The sequence below is a fragment of the Bos indicus genome, chromosome 27 (assembly GCF_029378745.1).
Source record: "Bos indicus isolate NIAB-ARS_2022 breed Sahiwal x Tharparkar chromosome 27, NIAB-ARS_B.indTharparkar_mat_pri_1.0, whole genome shotgun sequence".
NCBI lineage: Eukaryota > Metazoa > Chordata > Mammalia > Artiodactyla > Bovidae > Bos > Bos indicus.
Genome location: NC_091786.1, coordinates 19,879,133 through 19,889,051, shown reverse-complemented (window position 1 = coordinate 19,889,051; position 9,919 = coordinate 19,879,133).

Genomic DNA, 9,919 nt, shown 5'->3' with positions numbered 1-9,919 from the left:
GTGAACTCAGGATCATATTCTTAATTCCTCAAATATGGTACTGGTGTGTTTGTGATGAAGCACAGGCCATTTGGATAAACGTTGCCCCTCTGTCTTCACAGAATAGAATCTCTCTAAGACTTCAACGGTGTTGTGTATTACCAAACTTCTCCTGGAGAACCTCTTCTTTAGAAGTTTTTGCAAACTTTTCTTATATGCAAAATCACACAGATATTCTAGCTGCAGATAATACTGCTATTGGAATTTTTAAATCCAAACTTGATATTCACTGGGAACTTTCCGAAAATGCTGTGATCTTCAGCGACCCGAGGAGATTTGGAGACATATCAAACACTTGAAAGACGTTTTCCGGAATTCTTATATTTCTCCTGAGGCAGCTAAAACTTCTGATTTGGAGTGAAGCCAAGAGCTCTTTCCTCAGGAGGGTAGTATTGCTAATGATTATAAACTCAGGAAAATCCTATTCAACACTAATAAGCCCCAGCTGTCCATGAGGATCTGCATAGAGGAGGGCACCCGTCTCTATAGAAGCCAAGTCTTAGCTCGAAGCAGACTAGATACCCAGGATCAAGTGAGAGCTACATTTGGGTTTCTGCAAAGAAACAGCATCCTCACTTCCAGGATTTTTATAAAGTCGTTGATGCCAGATACCAATGTCTTCTTTGGCCTTGCTCTACACCAGATATAGAGAACAAGCGCACTGTGGATTGCAGGCAGCTCTGCCCTTTTTCTAGGAGCCAAAGGGGAACCTCCGGGCCAGCATAGAAGGAGTGCTAACTCTGTGAACAGGCAAGGTTTTAAAATAGAATGTTGGGCCCAGAACCACCATGCTCCCCTGACATCAAGCCCTGATGCTGAGATATACTTTACATTTTGATCCCATTTTCATCTATAATAAGTTTCCCTCTCTTTAGATGGAATTAGATACATGTGTGGGGCAGATTGATAATCATCACAGGCTCCCTAATCATCAGACTTTTGCAAGTATCTGTGCACAGTTCAAATTTTTGTAAATTCAGTAGGTTCATCAGCTTCTATGAAAGTATTTGTAGTAATTCCAACAAAGCCCTATGGAGCCAGGATTCTTTCTGCCTGCCAACAATCTGGAAGCTTCTGAGCCCCAGTTCCAGTTCACTCAAGACTTCCCTGACACGTTTTGATTAGTGAAACAGAACATTAGAAACATTAGAGATCAAAAATAAATAGAATTTTTAAATAAAATGTGGTGTGGCTCTATATGGAATACTATATGAGCTTGAAAGCTTTTTCCCAAAGGATATTTAATGACATAGAAAGATGCTTATAACAAAATTTTAAGCCAAAAAGCCAGATACTAAACTGTATATACAGTGTGATCTGAGTTGTTTTTCAAAATGAGTGTGTATGAACGGATAACCCACAAGGACCTACTGTGCAGCACAGGGAACTCTGCTCAGTGTTATGTGGCAGCCTGGATGGGAGAGGGGTTTGGGGAGAATGGACACATGTATATGTATGGCCGAGTCCCTTTGCAGTCCACCTGAAACCATTACAACCTTGTTAATTGGCTATCCTCCAATATAAAATAAAAAGTTTAGAACAAAGAATCTGAGATCCTAAATGACCATGTGAAGGAGACCTTCCTGACATCCTGAAGTACTTGAATCAGGAATTTTATGTACCAGATTTTAAAATCTTTTTTGTTTTTAATAGCAAGAAAAAAAAGTTCAAAAAAAAATGAGTCTGTGAGTATGTGTGAAAGTAAGAAGAAAAAGTATAGGCATAACAATTACATCTGGGTGGTGGATTTGTGGGAGATTATAATTTTGGTTTTTTATAGTTTACAACTATTTATATTACATATTTTAACAATTGCAAAGAATGTGTCCTTTAAAAGGTCATTTCAAATAAAAACAAATAATAATCAATAAGCATGTCATAGTGTCAAGAGTCAAAGCAAATTTTTTTGTGGAGAAAATTTTAGTTTATTTTTTTTAAACTACTGAAGAGTTAAAAGAACTTTTAAATATGTACTTCCTAAAATTTCAAGTCAAATGTAATTTTCCTGAAAAGTAATCATTTTTCAAGCATAAAATTGGGCTTATTTTCCATGAGGAAACAATAAAAACAATATCACGAATGTGCATCAATAGCTGGAAAAAGAAAAGAGGAGGGCACACCCTCTTGAGCTGTCAGGATTTTGGCAACAATATTTTTACAATCAAGTTAAAAAAAAAACAACAACACTGAAAGATTTTTCTATGAAATATAATCCAGCTTTGAGGAAGGTTCTATGGTGCTTCAAAGCCAATGTGCTATAAAAATTATTTAACTGATCTTTTAGTAAAAATCTGAGATGCGTCTTTGGTGTTTGGGTCATACATAATTAATAAAACCTTATCTTAACCCCCCTCTTTTTAAAATTTAGATGCAGATGCTAAATACTAACAACATGCATATAAACACAGATCTTGTGACCAGGACAATTTGAGATTTTTAATAAACAGATAAAGAGTTGTTCTTGGGTTACATGAAGGTTTCTTGTGGAGATAATGAGTAATTTTGAATGCTGGCCCTGCAAGGAAATTTTTCTATCTCTTCTTTGGCAGAGAGAATATTTTTGTAAAGAAAAATGGTGAACAAGATTCATGCGAGACGGTGAACTAACAAGGTTCTGACCTGGATCTAACGTGCGCAGCAGCACGCACGTTTGCCTTCAGATTCGGCATGTATTGATTGGCTGTCTTGCCCTTGTAAAGACTTGCTTCAAGAGCTTGAACAGAGCAGACAGAGGAGCCCGATCCTCTGTCCATAAAACCGATCACGTTTATTTTCAAAATTTCGTTCCTGATCACTTGGTCACTTTTCAGAGTCTGCGTGAATAATCACCAACTTATGAATGAATGATAGTCCAAAAGTCGTACTGTAAGAAGTTGTTTAGTGCTCAGATTTCACAAATGATGACAACATTTCTGGGTCATTCCTCAGAATGTTCTGCAAACAATGGTACTAATCACCCTACTCCTTACACTGTATTACAGTAGTCCCCAACCTTTTTGGCACCAGGGACCCGTTTTAGGGAAAACAGTTTTTCCGTGGAGCAGCGTGGGCAGGAGAAGGCTTTGGGATGATCCAAGCACATTACATTTAAGTATGGAATAACATTTGAGTCCATAATACCTGAGTTCTACATGGGGGCGGGGGGAGTAATAGATGATCCTCTTCCAATATAAATGATCAACATGAGTTGTGCTGTGCTGTACTTAGTCACTCAGTCGTGTCCGACTCTTTGTGACACCATGGACTGTAGCTCGACAGGCTCCTCTGTCCATGGGGATTCTCCAGGCAAGACTACTGGAGTGGGTTGCCATGCCCTCCTCCAGGAGATCTTCCCAACCCAGGGATCGAACCCAGGCCTCCCGCATTGCAGACAGATTCTTTACCATCTGAGCCACCAGGGAAACCCTCAACATGAGTTAGGTATCCAGAAAAAGGTGTTCCTAATTGATCCATAGAAGCTGTGTTTGCATTATCAGTTACAATACAGACTAATTGAGGGGCTATTTCAAAAAAAACATAGGATTTAGGGAAAACAGTCTATTCACAATAGCTGATGGAGGTCTCCAATAAGCAGGGTTCTCAAATTCGAGAAGCTGATCCGCATAAGAGCATCGGCCTCTAGGGCCAGACTGCCTGGTCTTGAATTCAGGCTCTCCCACTTATGCAGGGAATAAGCTTGGGAAGTGCTTAACTTCTCTGTGCCTCAGTTTCCTCACCTGTAAAATGGGAATTAATGACTGGATTGTTATGAGGAATCCAGGCATAGTGAATTCAAAGCAATTGGAATACTGCCTGTCACCTGTAAGCTCTTGAAAACCTCTCTTCCTGGGCCTATCTCCTCTTCCACCTCACTTCTCATTTCTAACTCAAAATAGGCAGAAAGCAAAACACAGCAGTTCTCACTAATCGGCACTAACGGTGTTTGGGGGTGGGACAATTAATTCATAGTGCAAGTCTGACCCACAGACCATCTGTTATCCCTGATCTCTGGGCACTAAATACCCATGGAACACCCCACTCATTGTGACATTCAAAAATGGTGTCCCTGAGGCTTCCCTAGTGGCTCAGTGGTGAAGAATCACCTGGAAATGCAAAAGTCACGGGTTCTATCCCTGATCCTGGAAGATCCCACACACTGCAGAGCAACTAAGCCCATGGGCCACAACTACTCAGTCTGTGCTCTAGAGCCTGGAAGCTACAACTTCTGAGCCCACGTGCTACAACTACTGAAAAAGCCCACCGTGCCCTGGAGCCCAGGCTCAGCAACAAGAGAAGCCACTGCAGTGAAAAGCCCAGGCACCACAACTAAAGACCCAGCACAGCCAAAAATAAACAAAAAGGGTGCCCCTCCCCAACAATATTTACAAATACCCGCTCATTCCAAATGCCCACCTGAGTTAAGGATCACAGTAGATACTTATCACTTACTTTAATAGATGTCAGTTGAAGTTAAAGGGGGAAAAATGGAAAGGGTGGTAGATGAAATAGACAATAGTGACGTTAACGACTACTGTTTGTCAAGTCCTTACTATGTGAAAAGCTCATAACAGGCCCATAAGGAGAAGAAGAAATGAAGATTTTAAACATTAAATAACTAACCCGGGTCACAGAGGTGTCAAGGTGATATGGGAATTTGAATTCATAGTTCTTTTACACCATATCTTGTGCTCTTGCTTATCAACTAGGTAGCTTACTGCTTTAAGTCAATTAAGCTAAGTCAACTGACCCTCAGAACAACACAATCAGTTTGACCAAAGACCAGATTTTGTGCAACATGAACACACTTGTCTATACATCTATATGGTAGGCTTTAAGCATGTTTTTGCTCATCCTGAGCTCTAGACTCTTGACTTTAAAGATCAGGTGGAGTTCAAACAGTTTGTAGAAAAATATAGATAGCAATACCTGTAAGACTTTCTATGAAATTCACAAAAATTGCCTGGAGACTAATTGAATTCTCAGTCTATAAAGTAAGAGGAGTGTAAGTCAGAAGTCTTTGGGTCTTTCTAGCCTGTGGATATGACTTCCACTGGCTCATGTCTCCATTTGCCCAGACAGAAATTCCTGTCTCCAGTAATGTTCCCCCCAGGAGTGTCTAGACATTCCTAAACGCTTGCTGGATACACCCAGGAACACCTGTTCTCCTCAAGCTCCACTCCAGCCTCTGTCTTACGAAAGCCCCACCTGGGAGATAACCTCTTTATCGTCATTGCTACTGGAGCTTTCAGTGAGAAGGTTGATACGCATGCCAAGGGATTCCTTTCCTTGCACTTCCAGGTTGACCATTTGGAAGGGGAGGGGCTTTGCTGGGTTTCCCACAGGGGTGGTCAGGATGCCTCTCTCCCCAGTTCCAGGTCACATTTTTCTGGATTGCAAAACAGCTCTGCTTGAGTCCAGAGTCCACAGAATTTCTCATGAACTCCTTTAGTTTGAGGCTCATCCATCTTTCCTTGGGCTTCCCAAGTGGTGCAGTAGTAAAGAATCTGTCTGCTAATGCAGGAGATGCACGTTCTATCCCTGAGTCAGGAAGATCCCCTGGAGGAGGAGCTAGCAACCTGCTCCAGTATTCTTGCGGGGGGAATCCCATGGACAGAGGAGTCTGGTGGGCTACAGTCCATAGGGTCACAAAAAGTTGGACATGACTGAACAACTGAGCATGCATGCATGCATCTTTCCATTGATATTCAAACCTGGCTGATGAAATAATATGTCAGTCATGAATTCTGCTGTCCTTGCCTCTAAAGAAAATAAAAGCAAAACCCCTCATTTTACTGGCTAACTTTACATGTCTGCTTGACCAGGCTAAGTTATCCAGTTGTGGGGTCAAACAGCAGTCTACTTGTTGCCATGAAGGCAACTTTTTTTTTTTTTTTTTTTAGCTGTGATTAACATTTAATTCAGTAGACTTTGAGAAAAGCAGATTACCTTCCATAATGTGGGTGGGCTCCATCCAGTTAATTGAAAACCTTAAGAGGAAAGACTGAGGTCCCTAAAGAGCAAAAAATTCTGTCTCCAGACTGCCTTTGAGCTCAAGACTGCAACGACTCCTGCTGGAATTTACAGCCTGCTGGCCTGCCCTGCAGATTCTGGACGCCTAGCCCCACAATCACATGAGCCAATTCTTCAAAATAAATCTAGACCTAAATACAGAGATACCATAGATATATATATGAAATTGATGTAGGGAGTACATATAGGATAATAGGATATCTTTATAGGATAATAGGGAAGAGGATAATAAAATATATACAGGATATTAAGATTACAAAATTAACATATAACTATGTGTATATAATATATCCTGTGGTATCTTCTATATATTAACTATATATGTATGATAGCTTCTATACATTTACTATATGTATCTCCTGTTGATTCTGTTTCTCTGAAGAACCATGACTAATATACTTATTCTCTTACAGAGGATCCAAAAGTACTCAACCAGAGCAACTCAAAAGATGCTCAGAGACTACACCTGCTTGCAAGGTCAGCAAACCAGACGTTGATCAGTGACCACACTGAGGTCCTCTGAAGCTCTGTTATGTCGTAGGTAATGATTTGTAGGAGATCGAAGGTGGGTTAGGGGCTCAGTCTCGGTTTCTCTCACCTAGGGCAAGCATTGCTAAGGAGATCCCCCTGCAGTGGCCTTGAACCCTGTTGTTCTTCCCCACCCAGCTGGCACGGGGTAATGGCTTCTTCAAGAACCTTCCTAGCACTGTGATTTGTACTTCCACCACTACTATAATTAGCTAACCTTTATTGACCGTTTCCTCTTTCACCCAGATGTCAGCTGGGATATGCTCACTCTCTGAGATCAAATTAGCTGGAACCCACAGTCCAGGCCCCATGCAAGCCCACATTTCTGCAGATTTTTTAAAAATTAAATTTACTTATTTTTTTATTGAAGGATAATTGCTTTACAGAATTTTGTTGTTTTCTGTCAAACCTCAACATGAATCAGCCATAGGTATACATATATCCCCCTCCCTTTTGAATCTCCCTCCCATCCCCCTCCACATATCACCCCTCTAGGTTCATACAGAACCCCTGTTTGAGCTTCCTGAACCATACAGCAAATTCCCATTGGCTATCTATTTTACATATGGCAATGTAAGTTTCCATGTTACTCCTTCCATATATCTCACCCTCTCCTCCCCTCTCCCCATGTCCATAAGTCTATTCTCTATGTCTGTTTCTCCATTGCTGCCCTGAAAATAAATTCTTCAGTACCATTTTTCTAGATTCCATATACGATATTTATTTTTCTCATTCTGACTCACTTCACTCTGTATAAAAGGTTCTAGGTTCATCCACCCAATTAGAACAGACTCAAATGCATTCCTTTTTATGGCTGAGTAATATTCCATTGTGTATATGTACCACAACTTCTTTAACCATTCATCTGTCGATGGACATCTAGGTTGCTTCCATGTTCTAGCTATTTTAAATAGTGCTGCAATGAACAGTGGGATACATGTATCTTTTTCAATTTTTCTGCACATTTTTATATGAGGAAGAAATTCAACATGGGCTTTAGGGTCCCATTGCCTCTCTATCATGGCTTGTCATCTTAGACTTATAACTCAATTCTTTCTCTAGTTCTTCATAAAACATCTCAGACCAAATATTTGAGATGATACATAATGATACTGAGGATATATTGTTTTAATTTTTAGGATTGCTTATTTCACATCACCCAGCACAGTACTACCAATCTGAAAAAACATATCAATGTAGTGAATAATATTTGAGACATGAATTATTCATATTCATACTTGAGATATGAATTATTTCCTTACATTTCCTTTCACCATTATCTTTCCTCCCACTACTCAAGCAGCTGTAGTACCTTTCACTTAAAAGGAGGTCAGATAAAAATTAGACCTCAAAAGCCCTTGAATAGCAGAGAGTTGAGCCGAGAGCCACAATACCTGGAAAAAAACGATTTCTCAATTCCAATAACAGAGCTTTAATTATCAACATCCAAAGCCCGAGGGAGAAAAACATAAAGTTTACCCTCAAACAATATATGGTGAAGAGAAGGATGAAGAGTCCATATTCAGCCACACAGGAAGAGGATGAAAGACTTTTCCTGCCGTGGGAAAGAACTTCAAAGGGGAGCGAAGAGGCGGAGGGTGAGTCTGTGAGTGTTTGATGCTTCACTTCCCGCCTAGGCTGAGTCCAGTGGTGAAGACAACTGGAAATCCAAGATGGGTTAGAGAACCCGAGGTGGGAAAGGACTAGCTCTTCCCTCTCAAAGCAAAGCCTGGGAAGCCTGCAAGTCTCTTAGAGAAAGTAGCAGCAGCAAAATCTGAGAGATGCCCAGACAGCTGGCCCAAGGGCAGCCTCAGGGGCTGCCAGGGTTTCATGGGGACAGAGACAGAGAAGTACGACAGCCCCTGAGAGTGGGGTGAGGATGACACCCAGGCCAGGGGGCATGAAGGAATCTGGGATCTCCACCCCAGTGAGCAGGACCCAGAGTGGCCTGCATGGAACAGATCATCAGGAGGGTTATTGGGAGAACAGTGGTCCCTTTAGCACAAGCAGGTACATCCAGAGGCAGATGGGAGAGGGTGAAGCTCAGCATCATTTCAGAGACAGACACAGGCTGACTGAGGACCCAGCATCCTCTTCTGGCCTGGATGATTGTTAAAGTCTCTTCATTCTGGAACTCAGGTCACTGCCTGGGCAGAAAGGAGGAAAAGAGTTGAGGAAGCATAGGCAATGAGTGAGGGCAAAATCTCAGGCGGCACTAGTGGTAAAGAACCTGCCTGCCAATGCAGGAGACATAAGAGACGTGGGTTCGATCCCTGGGCCGGGAAGATCCCCTGGAGGAGGGCATGACAACCCCCACTCCAGTATTCTTGCCTGGGAAATCCCATGGACAGAGGAATCTGGTGGACTACAGTCCATAGGGTTGCAAAGAGTTGGACATGACTGAAGCAACTTAGTATGCAGGAAATGATTGAATCATTGATCACCACCATCTATGGAATTTTACCCTAACTGAGCTAACCCTGAATCAGATTATTTTTGTCACTGTTCATTAAAAAAAAAAAAAAAAGGACACACAAAATTTAGTTCTTATAGAGAAATGAAGTTTCAATTTTGCATACCTGTGCAATATATAGGGAAGGTTAATAAAATTTTTACTTAAAACTTCAGGCATTTCTGCTGTTGAAGTGCCAGTGCATTCACACAAGGGGTTCTCACTGGCCCTTCAACCAGCCTTACTTCTTACTTCTGGTTTTCTCGCTTACATTCACTTCTCTACTCATTTACACCCAGTTTGCCTTGGGAATTCCAAGTTCTGCAGGGTGCAGAGCAAGTCAACTTGCTCTGCAAGTCAAAGTATTGGAGTTTCAGCATCAGTCCTTCCAATGAATATTCAGGACTGATTTCCTTTAGGATGGACTGGTTGGATCGCCTTGTTATCCACCCTCACAAGAGTCTTCTCCAACACCACAGTTCAAAAGCATCAATTCTTTGGCACTCAGCTTTCTTTATAGTCCAACTCTCACATCCATACATGACTACATACAAAGCCATAGCTTTGACTAGACGGACCTTTGTTGACAAAGTCTAGGGCAACACAAAGAATCTTCCTATGGAACAAAATATGTCTCTAGAAGTCACTTGGGTGATGAATGGCATCTTCCTCCTTTACAACTATGTTGTACATGACTGAAGCAGCTCAGCACACATGCAGGGAGAAACACTGGGCTGGATGAAGACTCAAGATTGCCAAGAGAAATATCAATAACCTCAGATACACAGGTAACACTACCCTTACGGCAGAAAGCAAAGAAGAACTAAAGGCCTCTTGCTGAAAGTGAAAGAGGAGAGTGGAAAAGTTGGCTTAAAGCCCAGCATTCAGAAA